This window comes from Triplophysa dalaica, chromosome 17, assembly GCF_015846415.1.
Source record: "Triplophysa dalaica isolate WHDGS20190420 chromosome 17, ASM1584641v1, whole genome shotgun sequence".
Taxonomy (NCBI): Eukaryota; Metazoa; Chordata; class Actinopteri; order Cypriniformes; family Nemacheilidae; genus Triplophysa; species Triplophysa dalaica.
Genome location: NC_079558.1, coordinates 8,930,371 through 8,944,514, shown reverse-complemented (window position 1 = coordinate 8,944,514; position 14,144 = coordinate 8,930,371). Strand labels below are relative to the sequence as shown.

The window sequence follows — 14,144 nt, the reverse complement described above, 5'->3', positions numbered from 1 at the left end:
GGCCATAAGAGTAAGTTATATGCCGTCTACCGGACACTGCCGGAGATAGTCGTAGGTATCTGTTGTATTGATATGCTTGATGGAATAATAAAAGCAGTGTTATTTGAGAGCCGCTAAACATCTACATCTGTATTCTTTGTCACATTACTGATAAAGGCTGTGAATAATTCTAACAAGGGGGTCGACAACTCAATTAGTGTAGTAAACATTCAGAGAGATTGCTCCTGCAATCCGCTCTGATAATAGCAGAACAAAAATAGCAGTTCAAACACGCCGTGGAGAACCTACAACTGGAAGCAAAGAGATAACTGGACGAGCACTGTACACAACAGAATTATGGCTACATAGTCTAAACCGGTCGGCAATGCATTAGGCTCACCTTTGTAATGTTCATCTGGTCATTAATGATTTAAGAGACAGAGCAGTTGAAATTACTGAGATTATCACAGGGCTTTTATCAGTGTGCATATATCTACCCAAAACCAAATAAATCCCAAAATACAAATAAATATCCTGCAATGCTAGTCTGTCCATGTCGATGTTAGCTCGGTATCCTCACGCTAATAATCTTGTAATTGAACTGCGAGGTGTACGTATCTACACTAATTATTGTCACCTCTGTCAGTGTATTTCTCTGTCTAGGCAGATATATTGCTAGCCTGAAGGGTTCCACCTCACATTACTGTTGGCAGACGTTCACAGGGGTAGCCTGAGCTTAAAAAGTTCACATTATCCTCCTGAAACATCGCCATTCACCGTGTCTTCTGCTCCAGATTACATTTGTGTGATCAGAGAGTAAAGGTAAGTGAGAAGACAAGATTAGCTATGACAATGCCGCAGTACAGAGCGTTACGGCGTGACAGCCTTTGACACAATATACTCTTAAGCCGTGCACCTCAGCATGCTCGCGCTTTCCAAATCTGACATTTTCTGTCTGATTTGCTGCCATTACTAATGTTAGAAACCGCTTGTGTGAGAGTGGTTTTAGAAATGATTTGCAATCTAGAACGATCTTATGCCCTTTTTTTGATGGTATTTAAAGAAAACTTTAAATAATCTCTACCATATTGATAGTCATAGTCAGTTGACTCTCTTGATTGTTTCAATCCTACAGTTTCATCTGTGCAAAACAACCAAAGTATAACCTTCCTTAAATTGTGTAGAGCATAAAAATACACTGGCTTGTAATTATCACATCAAGACAAATCCGTGACTGACATCCGTGTTAAATATGAAAACGTAAATAGACCGCTGACTCGGCTACGAGATTTTCACAGTTTTTTGTCAATAACGGCACCAACGAATCTGCAAAAATTTAAACTTTTTTTAAACAGGTTGCTAACACTTCCCCTCCTCCCATTGGTCTAGCAAGTCCCGCCATGAACGCATGTCATTGGCCGAGCCAATGTTGCTACATCTTTCCCAGTCAACACAGCTTTTAAAAAAGGATTACATTTACGGGATGTACTCCAGAAAGCCGGGTTAATTTACCGTCAGCTAAAACTCAAGGAACTCTGGGTTGATTAACCCAAATCTTGATAACTTGGGGGTATGTCGGTTTCAGAACACGATGAAGGGTAAGTTTAATCAACCTCCCGTTACACCTAGGGTGTCCATTAACTTTATAATTATTAAACGGACCGGAGTCAATTTTTCCCATTATACAACGGTTACCACGCCACAGGACCTTGTTAAAATGTTTAATTTCAATGTTTGTCATGTTATCGTCTATTAAATGCTGCTGATTCTAGGACTACTTTCTACTACTTTTTGGACCGCATTTCATTTCGGAATTGAGCCACGTGGCGTGTGTGTGAGTGAGAGACCGCGCGAACACCGTGTTTGTGACATAAAAGCCAGTGATAATAAATGAGTTATTCCTAGTATTATTTCTAATCTATCTTTAGCAGAAAACAAAATCACTCAAACTTTTGAAAGAGTAGGAGTATCAAAATATATTTGTTAGCAGAAGCAGCACGTTTTTTCAATATATCTATTTCTTGATTTTGAAATGCTTTGTTTATTGAAATGAAACTACACACGTTTCCATTAACAGTTAAGCTTGACATTATGAACCTCAGATCAAAAGCAGTGTGCTGTGTACGTGCGGTGATGACCTGTAATAGGCCCGATTTACATTTTGCGTCTAAAACCTTGCAGAAACACGTGCCACGCCTCGTTCTGTCTCCGAAAAGTTGAACTATTTACAGCTCGACGCGGTACCGCATGCGTCACCCCCTATTTGTACGCGACATGAGACCTTGAACTCTTTAAAAGTGATGATTTGTAACTTTGTGGCCTAGCCTGATGTTCCTCAGGGTGTTTTGAATGGATTCTATATGTGCAAGGGACAACTGTGCCCGCCTCGTGACCGAGTCCCATACAACTCCCACATATGTTGTCTTCTGCGCAGGAGAAGACATTACACAACATACATTTTGTGTATGTGCGGGTTGACAAGTCTAGGCCGAATGGAAGAACCCGATACAAGTAAGCTTTGCCCCTGAAGTCTCCACTCTGCCAATTTCTCTGAAAGGGATATTAATAATGACACTTAATTCATTTTTGACGTCTTGTCTGGGGGGGCGGGGGGGTGGTGCGGGGGCCGTTGGATGTCCTGCGTCCTGAAAGTCTGAGGTAGACCGGACCAGAACAGGTCTGAGTGGGGCCAGGTCATGATTTTATGGCCGGCAATCCTGACGCCTGAAACCTCAGGAAAGCCTCCTCATGGATCTACCGGAATCTACTGACAACGCAATCAACGGGTGCTGTTCTTGATGTCCGTGACCACCTTAAGGAAATCTGTCATCCAGTTTCGAGCGCTTGGGGACCTCTTGCTCCTGCGGCCAGTCGAGATTTAACCTCTCGAATACCTGAGTTGCCACCCCCAGTACGTCCTTGTACGCTTTGATATTGCAAGCGGGACGCTCCGAGGAGGTGCTCTCAAACCCTGCAGAAGCAAGGAAAGCCAAGTCCTCTGCACGATCTGAAGAAGTGGGCTCCAGATGTGGGCTCTAGGATTCAGCTTACGCTTCAGCCATATCACGGCGCAATCCTCAGGAGGCTACACAGCATCCTAACAAAACACAAAGTGATGAGATTCCTGAGATAAGCAATCTGTTTGTCCACACAAAACGTGAAAAAGGGGCGGGGCACGACAATCAATCACAAAACACAGTCAATCAGAACAGTAATTCTTTGTCCAAGCACAATGGGTGCACAATGAGAGATGCGTCCTGTTCAGTGATGCCTCAACGGACGTTAAGCAAATTTTTGTTTAATCTAAACGTATGTAATCAAACCTATGTAGCCTGTCCTCATACATGTGTGGCGATTAATATTCATAAGGTGCAGAACATAACTTTCATCAAATGAAACAATTGTGTGGGGCGCAGCTGTCAGCCCCGACGTCGCAGGAAAAGAAACCGGCCGCTGCTCGTCGCGCAGCCCTGTCGCGGTTGGTTAGGACAAAACATCTGATTAACATGGTAAAGATACCTTATCGCGCGTCGCAGCGCCGCGTCGCGTTTGGTTAGGAAACGGTGTCACGAGGGAAAGGTGGGGAACGCAAAGAACTTTTGAACTGTTTTGAACATTTAACAACGTTATAAATCAGGGTTTTTTGCTTAAAATATATAAATCTGCATATATGTATAAAGTGCTAAGTTAATAAAACACAAATATTGTGTAATGGAATTTATACATTTCTAAAACTATAAACGCTATAAAATATAAAGATTGTTTAGATATGTGTTATCTACTATATATGAGTATTTTTATACTAAGATATATATTCTTCATGGGCATGGCAATCTCTGTTAGATTTGTTGAGATGTTTGTAACCATTATTTTACCATGTGTATGGTTTTCTAGCAGTATATTTGACATGTGTTTAAATACTTCGCTAATTTTTAGGCTGTATATCTAACCTATATTTTGTTCGTTTAAAAAACGACTTCATTTGGTTTTGTGAAAACTGACTTTGAAATGTTACAGCTGGCTGATGTCTGCTGTGACAGAGGTAGAGAATGTAATGTTAGGCCCACAGTTACATGTCCAATATGTCATGTCATATCGCCTATCTTTTTTAAAGGAATGTATTTCAAATATATCTATTTTAGATTTTTGGTTTGACTTCGTAAGCTAAAAGGCCATGGCAAATGTTAAAAGAGGTGGAAACAGCCTATCCAGAAAGGTTCATTGTAATTTAGAAAAAAGACTTTCAATACTTAACTGTAGGAGGAGGCTGGGGATCAGAAAGACATTTTTAAGGAAAACAGTCATGAAAAACCTTAAGTTTAAGTTTTTTATGTGTTTTTATATAAATGGATTTAAAGTTATACTAACAATTTAATTACAAATGTTATTGTAATATTGCAGTAAAATTATAATAAATTAAACGTAATCTGTGCTTCCACGCCCATATGACGACCATCAAAAGCGCACACATGGGCAGACAACCCCTAAAGATTAGTAACATTTCCTTAAAATGATCTAACCTTGGTACATAACCTGCTCCGGAGCAGGTTATTTTATTAATGAGAAGATATAATTTGTTAAAGCAGGCTAAATGAAACTACTCAGAAAAGCTAAAGTAGTGATAAGTGATACATTTTTATGAACTCACTCAAAGTTAAAGTGAATCACCACGGTAAGCTCTGTTGATGAGATTTTAAGCAATGATTATTTGCTGTGAGCTGTCTCCTGTGAGGCCCAATACATCAAAATTTGTGATTTGCCTTGTGTCTGTGATTATGACTTGCTGAGAGTATAACAAACTTCTGTTTGCCATGTTTGACATCACATTCGTTACGTTGTTCTGTGTAAATCCACGCCATATGAGACATGATTTGTTAAATATGATTTGTTGAGTGTCCTCAATGTCTTTAAAGGGAATTGCCAAAGCTTAAAGGGACAGTCCACCCAAAAATGAAAACTCTGTAATGAATTAATCCCCCCCAAATTGTTCCCAACCTATACATTTCTTTGTTCTGCTAAACAAAAGAGAGATATTTGGAGAAATGTAAGCAACATCACGGACATCATGGACTACTATAGTAGGAAAGAAATGAAAATGATTGTTGTCAAAGGTGCCCTAGATCTGTTTGCTTTTCTAAATTCTTCAAAATATCTTATCTTGTGCTGATGACAAAAAATTTTTTTTATCTGACCATGGTTTCAATGATGTCTCAGAAATGTAAGTTGCTAACAATTTCCCCGAATATCTTTTTATGTGTTTATGAGAACAAGGAAATGTATACAGGTTTGGAACAAATTAAGGGTGAGTATATGATGACAGAATTTTCATTTGAGGTGAAATATCCATTTAAATAAATAAAATAGAATAATAATGTACTAAATAGGCTCAAAGACAAAGCAACCAGACATCAATTTTCAATGAAAGTGTGTGATTGGAAGGGCACTTAGATAATTGGGGATATAACACGATTAAAAAGAGTTCAACTTTATGCAAACGCACAAAGATGAAGTATTGCAGTCAGGGAACAGAAATAACAAACCAACAGTTTACAACTTAAAGTGAATAAGTCTGTGTGAACACTTTCTTTCTTTCAAAAAGTCTCAGGATTTGGGTTTTTTTGACCTGATGTGTACATAGAAAGTGTTCTTTTTGTTTAGATCTAAATCTAAACGGCATCATAACCACTGAGATCCTACAATATTTATAAATTACACTCTATAGAGTTCATTTATCACCCCCAAAATCCACCAAAAATTGACATGTGCCTTCTGTTCTTAGGTGCACAGCAAATTTCTGAGTGTCAAATTCTCACCTGCAGTGTGAAAATTAACACTTTTACGGGGTTTATATAGGTCCACACTAAATTGAGTTAAATATACACTTTTAAAAGTGTTATTTTTTTAACACTTACACAGTGTTATAAAAAACACTCTGAGTGTTCATATTTAACACCACTAGTGTATTTTTTACTTTCTCAAAAAGCACATTTTACACCAAAGTAGTGCTGAAATTTCAATCTTGTGTGTCAATAGTTTAACACGGTGTTAGGTAATTGTACTCTAATTTAGTGTTTAAACATGTCCTGATTAAGGTCATTTATATCTAGATCTAATTTATCTATAAATATGATACATACATGTACAAAAAGAAAAGCCAACATATTGTTTCAGTTTGATCTTTTTTTATTTTTAACAAATAACATCTCAAACTAACAGAAATGAAGGTACAATATATTCACCATTTGACCCATATGGACACTGTAGATCAAAAGGCCTGTAGAACCTCAGAGCATTCGCTTTAATAAGTTCACTCAACCCATAGTTTCTCTGTACTTTAAATGCATGATGATGCTCTGAGAAATGTTCAGTGAAAAGCTTGTCAACAACAAAATATACAGTGCTGTTAATGAAAAGTATTTTCTGAATTTGACAAAAAACTGGAATTTCATCATTAATTTTGTTGCATACAATTAGGTATTGTCTGTATTCTGTCCCATCTATTTTAACCCAGTTCATGGAATGCATGACTGTCTCTGTGGAATTTTGTATCACTTCTGCAAACTTTTTGCCATCCACAATATCATCCCAACAGAATGTTTTCATAGGCCCACATTCAATTTGAGTCAATGGTGTTGTTTCCCAAAGATAGCCTATTGACATCTGATGACTTTTTGCCAAAGATTTAGTGATATTTTTGAAGTTCTTGAGTGTATTTTTGAAAACCTTATGCTTTGCCTCAAACCTCATGCACCACATGTGCAGTAACGGACCAATTTTTCGAATACAGGCCGGATAATGGATCATAAAATGATGTTTGGGCAGCAGGTTCTTATGTGGGTACAATTCTTTAAATAATTCATGGTGCTCAATAATTAGGTACTTGAGGAGAACAGTCATGCCTTCAGAAATAGATGGAGACAAAACCAGATTGAGAATTTGAAGTAAGAGCAAAAGCAAATGCCAATGCTTATCCCCAAGTGGTACAACATCGCCAAACAGTAATGGAATGTTTTTGATAAGACAGAGGGCTTGAATAGAGTTAAGACCTATGCTGTTTCCACTATGCTCCAAATTCACTTTGGTAGGACGATTTTTTCTCTCTAAATACCCATAGTCATATGAATATATCCTAGAGAGCAGCTCACACTGTGTGACAAACTTTTCTGAAAGGTATCCAAACAGTAACTTCATTTCAAATTGAGCAACTCCTTCTAGGAGATCATGCATCACATCTAGAGAGTAGTTGTGGCAGACATGAAAAAACTGCAGGCTATTAAGTGTTGAGTCTCTTTTCAGGCCATGTGTTGACTTGAGTTGAGGGTCAGTTTCCAACGCACTGTAGTGCTGTTCATAAGTTGTACGATCACGCAAAATTACCCTTACATCATCCTCATTGTAAATAAACTGGGCATCTACTTTCTCTGTCAAACATAAACGGCAGAAGTAATTGCCACTGAACGATTCTGTGAAACCAAGGATCGAATGCATCCCCAAGTTGTCGCCAACTATTTGACATATTGTCCCATAAACTCTACTTGTGGATATGGGTAGTTCGATCCCATCTGTCTCCAGAACTTTTATGTCATGAATCAACGGGTCCAAAATGGGATCAAAGCCATACTTTTTTAGGTCTTGAGCATGAAATAGTGCTATTAAATGGATATTCATGAGCACCGAATTAAATTTTGGAGGTAGATTTCTCACTACAAAATAAAGAGCACCAACCTTGTGTATGCCACGTTTAGAGCCAAGAGGGTTTGCCGTTTCAAACTCGTCAAAATATACTTGAATCTGTAAAGCACTGGGATATTTAGAAAACAATGGATGATTCTTAAAGAAACTTCCATCACAAAAGTCTTCAAAATGGGATTCCTGCCTTTCTCTATGTTGTGTCAGTAGTCTACATACATCTTTATTTTGGCATATAAATTTTAAAGTTTCCAATATTGGGACATACACAAATGTATCTTTTACTGGGACCTGATCATAACATCCGGTAATTTTGTTTCTCCTAATGTCATGCCTCATGCCAAGCATAACTTCTACTGGCTCAACCACATGCCATTTGTCCATGAAATATTTATTTCTTTTAGTTTCTGTGTTAAACAAGCAAAAGGGGCTGTCATACTGTCTTAAACTATCTTCAACTGCTGATCTAACAGGATTAGTGAGAGGAATGACAGACATTAGCTCTTGGTGAATTTGGTTATGCAGTTCTGTGGTGAGTTACTCAAGCTCGGAAACAACAGATGATACCAAGCTACTGGCCACTCCACTGCACTGTAATTTGGCCACAACAGAGGCACATATATTCTCAGTGTCTCTCCTTGAATGAGTAACATTTGTCTCAAGACAGTCCATAGGAGCAACTTGGGGATCACTTTCTCTAACAACCAAAGAACCTGACTGGCTAATACCAACATTTTGAGCTGTCTGTTCAACAGAGAATGACTCAAAATCTGAACTAGCATCAGCAAAATGAACACTGATAAGATGCTTTCGAAAACCAGAATAAGTACAAAACTGTCTACAACAGCCATCTTGTGCACATAACAGCTTAAACTTTAACGAAGGATAGAAACTGTGCGTGACTCTTAAATGAGATATCAAAGAATGGCTATTTGCATGCAAACTTCGACAACAGAAACACTTTAACATTTAGTTTAAAAGCTTTGCACGTAGTTCCTTTACTCTGGGAGACTCACTTGTAACACCAACGTCAATGTTGTAAATGGTTGTCTGCAAGAAGGTAAAAATGTTGACAAGGGATTCCTCATACGACAAGTTGAATACAAAGTGGACTTTGAAAAGTTCATCTACAGCACTCAAGGAGCTGGTTCCAGCACAAGGGATAAGTTGCTTGTCCACAACAACGTAGAATTTCTCGATTCTGCCCTTGAATCTTCCTAATCCAAGTAGGTATGGCTGGCAGCCCTCCCTTTCACGGAGATGACCTTCAATACTGGTGCAAGACTGAAAAATACAAAAGACAAATATTGTATTTTAACTAAATAAAATAAAAAGAAACCTCACTGATTCACAAACTTTGTTAATAAAAAAACAGTGTAAAGTTCAAACCTCCTTAATTTATTGTAAAAAGTAAACATTTGATCACCCAACATTTCACCCCAAAAATGTGCTGACAACCCAAGGCTACCCAAGATACATATGACTTACATCATCAGAAAACAACTATCCAAGCAATCCAAGCTCTGTAGACCAACAGAATGTCCAAAACATACATTTAAATGGTCTGCAGTATCTACAACCATGATGACTTACACACTGAGATCACACAAAGATGCTGCAACAGTATTTTAAATTTTACCTTATGAAAATGCACAAGTCTATCAACTGCCTCTGTTGGACTGATCTTAGTCTTCTTCCTCCCTGGAGAAGGTGGCAGGAGATGCAACAGTAGCAGGATAGATGACATATCCCTGTCCCAGTCTGATTTAGTGTTTGTAGGGGAGGGGATAAAATAGCATAATGTTAATACATAAAAAAATCATCAAATCAAAAACAATAACATTCTAACAAATAATGCCAACCATTTTCAGATCCTTGGCCCCCTGCTGCATTGAGAAGACACAGAATTTCTGCTGTTGAAGTAAGAGATTTGGCTTCATTGATGACCTTATGTTTGAATGCCGTCTCCCACCTCTCAAGCAGCTTGTTGGATGTTTCGGCATTGAACAGTAGAGAAAAGTCCTGGTTTACCTATCGATGAAGGACATTTCAAGATATATGATATGATCAAGACATTATTCTTCACCTCAAAAAAAAAAAGTATTCGCATGTGAGAAGTTTAAGAAATTAACAAATTAAGAAATCAAATAACACAATTGGACATTTGGCGACATTAATTATTCAAGACAAATTACTTTAACTCTCTATGACTATGTCTGATAGATATATGTGTTAAGTAAGAATGATAAATCTGAGTAGTCATTACTTTTGTAAAAATTACATAAAACCAGCAAATCTAAGTCAAACTTATATTTTTAATATTGGTAATGCTATATTTACCAATCCTTTCACATCCGAAAATCTTGGAAAGATCTTAAGGATGTCAGCTGATCTTCCAGGGTTGTGTACAAGTTCTTGTCTATGCTTGAAAGTTTCCTTCATCTTTTGCAGAACTTCAACTTCATCAGCTGTATGGACAAGGAAGGAAATTGCCTCTCTGCATGCATCTCCTTCAAGCTGTTGTCCAATATCTAGCCTTCTTCTGCGACTTGGTCCTCCTGTTTCAGAAACCTCAGAGCAAACACGTTTTGGGTTCTTTCTTGACAAAGTTTTAAGGCGCCAGGAGATGAACCCTGTTCCCTTTACTGGATCATAGAAATGTTCCTGTTAGAAAGACAAGAGAAATCATCTAAATATGATCTGAAGTCAGTTTCATTTAATAACATACAATAGCATACAATAGCACATAAAATAGCATACATGCACATGCAAATTAAGAACTATTGTTCTTACATATCCCTTTGCAGAAAAAGGATCTCTCAGGGCAGGAAAAAGAGTAACAATGCCCATGGCATAAGTCTCATGCTGTTTGCGGGTGGGGATTCTCCTAAAATTTGATTTAAAAAACAGAAATATAAATTGCACAGCAAAATGTAAAGTCTTCTTTGGAAAAAATGGAATGGACAGCTTCTTTATAGGCAGCTGTTTGTAGTGTAACTGTGCACTGAATTCTTACCCGTAAGTCTCAGTCATGTGACTGACAACAATATTCACAAGTTGGCGTCTGGTACTGTGCTTTAAAGTCTTTGTTGTCTGGTATTCTGTAAGCACATCCTCACCACCAGAGTGTTTTTCTAGGGCATCTTGGACATTCTGATTAAGCATATATTAAGCACTGTAAAGTTCGCTACTAAGTGACAAGTAAAGCAATTATTACATGGCAAATTTACCATTTGGAAATACATACCTGTTTTGCCTTTTCAGAATTCAAGGCTTCTTTACTGCTGGCCCTTGCTGATTGAATGTGCACTGTTGGTTCTCTCTCCTCATAGTCAGTGGAAGAGACTGAAAGAGTATCAGTGCAAGTGCTTTGGGTTGAGGATCTTGTTGGCGAAATCACTGAAACAAAAATTAAAAAACAATTTTCATGTTTAAACCAATTTCCAAAAACAATAACAACGGTATAATTAAGAAAACCACACGTATGTTACATTGTGTCTCTATAGTTTTGTTTCTTGTTTCCTCAAGATTAATCATGTTACATTTCTTATTTAAGATAATTTCAATAAGTAGCTACTATATGAACAAGAGTAAATGTGTTTGTCTTTCCCAAATACATTTCACTCAGAAATGACTATTGCTACACTTAAGTCCTTGAAATATTGTCTGAATTGTCATATTTACCCTCAGGCAGGCCAGCAGAAATTTCTTCCAGACATCTTATAGTTAAGCATAAATTTGGACTGGCTTCAATTAGTTCTTGGAAGATGTCCTCCTCCACACTGGTCTCTGTGTCATCGAAGACTTGAAGAACTGCAGTTGTAGCAAGCCCAAATTTGATTTGAACTGAAACATAATTTTATCACATGAACATAAATATGAAAAAATATCATGGCAGGAGACAAATCTGGACATCTAATGTCAGCTAATCACATCATGAAGCTGCTATATGACTGTTTATAGTAAGCACATTTCTAAACATAAGCACAACCTACAAATAACTTACCTTCACTGAGAAAATCTTGGAATGTAAAATCATTAAGCAATTTTATAAATTTCTTCACACCTTGATACTGAACTTTGACCAACATGACGAAAGCTGTTAAAGAGAAAACAAATCTGTTTAATAAAGTTAGTTCACTTTTATTGTAAATAAAGTATGGTAAATACTGGCAAAAGGCGCCACCAATCGCTTTTAAAACACTTACATTTACAGAATAAACATGTACAATTTAATAATATTATGTTATTAACCTCAATGTGGAAACCATGTAGCTGAGCAACATTTCATTAACATAAGGAAACGTTAGCAAGACTAAAATAAAATTCCACTTCTAAGAGAGAAAAACAAAAGACGAGAAGTGCAAAGACGCTTATCATTTTTAACCGGGATGGTTGCTTTAGTTTTAGGTTAAGGGTAAACTTGTTTTACACGTTTTTGGCAGCTATTGCGGCTGTATTTTCGTAACGTAAAAGACATCGAAGATTACCCTATTTTTTAGATGTATTTCCAAGACTAAATCACCGTCTTAAACAATACGGGACAAAAAAGCTTCCGGCTTTGTCAGCGCCTCACTGTGATGATGACGAAAGAGGGCCACCGCAGTGGCGTAATTGAGTAGCTGCAGTTAACGTTACAGATGATACTTTATAAAAGTACAGCATTTGTTCGTTTATAATAAAACCCCTCACAAAGTTTTGTCATTATATAATTACCTATGCAGGGAAAAGCCTGAGTTAACTTTATAAAGAACATTATACTGCCCATCGTTTTTTTTTTAAAAACGCGTTCTGTCTACTCCAATGCACCACAAAAAATGCCTTAAAAGTTGGTCACTGTCGTATCAACCCTGTACGATCACATAATTGTTAAGATGTAAGGTCTCAGATACACCGTTAAAGTGAACGGAAGAACTTGGCGCTAGCAGATCAACTGCGCGCTCGTCAGAACACACGAAGAGTTAAATATCATAACAAGGAAATATATAAAATTACAGTGCGCTTTTTCAAAGCTGTTTCCTGTTGTATTAGCTTTTAAAATTAGCACTGTTGAGGAAGGGGCGGGCAACCCGATGATATTCGTGTAAATAACATTAACTAGGACCAATAAAAGTCACGTTATGTGGACGTTTAAACAAGCCTCATGTGTTTAAGGAGTTCGGTATATATAAGTATAGATATTTGTGAAAACACTGCACGACACTATAAAATATGAGTCGTATGCTTTTCTCGGCCATGGCAACGCACATGAGATCTGGCGAAAACGGGTTCCGTCTCATTTCATTAAAAAGTTTACGTTGATCACAGAAAAATAAATGCATGATCTTCAACTAAAAATGTATAAATATTACTAACCCTAGGTTATGTGGAAACTGATCACGATAAACTTTCTTTAAAACAACGTTATTCTTACCTTTGCAGCGCTGCTCTCGGTCGGTTGTCTGCAGATTGAAAATAACGATAGCGAGCTGAAAATGTACATAAGAAATGTTGAGAACAGGAAATATACAAAAACAAAGAATTAAGTTATTAAAAATGTATTATAGCCTACCTATTTTTGCACTGCCGTCACCTCGTGGTTGTCCGCCATCAGTCAAAAAGGAAGTGATCCGCAATGACCGGAAATTGGATGTACTCGGCTAAAGTGTAATTTAACATCAACTCACTGTAATTTCACTGCATCTGACCATTTATTTACACTGTGAGTGCTGTTATCATTCAAATTAACACCTAAATCAACACTTTTTAACTCTGGTAAAGTAACACAAAAAAAACAACTCAAAACAACACCGGAAATTTTGCTGTGTGGTTGGATCTTTACTAATATATATTCCCTGACTGCATCTCAGAATATTGATCATTCATGTTGTGTCAAAGCTGCAAATGTGCTTAATTTTAACCATTCGCCCTATTTTTTCTAAATTAAGCGAACAAGGCATCGATCTGAGAGGAGACATTTGAAAGCAAATGATTCTCATATTGACTGAAATGCAGTAGTTAGGTAGATAAACTATGCACACAGTCTTTTAAATTCAATCTCTTGTCCTTCTCCTGAAACCCAACGCTGAAAGCACCCAAATCGAAAGTTTGAAATCGAACATGAAGCATGAAACATTCAGATTTCAGTCACACCTCTTGGTGCCCGACTGTGGTGTATACTGTATTCGGGGATGTAAAGGGATGGGGGTCTGTGATACGTGGAAGACATTCTTTTATGACAAAATCTATAATGTGGTATGAGTTACAGAGAAAACATATTCGTATGCAGTATAGTAAAATGGAATTGAATATGCTGTGTCTCTCAGCCTGCACAGAATCAATGCCCTGGCCCATTTCTCTCAAAAGCTTCATTACCTTATTAATGACTCGCCTCATAGTGTTGATCAGGGCTGGACGAGCAGGTTTATATTTATAACACAGCTCACTCTTGTAAAGCTTTTTGTCTAAGCCTACCATTTAGTAATGAGGCTTAAGGG

At 37.5% G+C, this 14,144-nt stretch overlaps 1 pseudogene; it reads right to left on the bottom strand.

Moving 5' to 3' along the window:
* Positions 1 to 8,783: 8,783 nt before the first annotated feature.
* LOC130439209 (uncharacterized) lies at positions 8,784 to 13,309 on the bottom strand (annotated as a pseudogene).
* Positions 13,310 to 14,144: the final 835 nt, after the last annotated feature.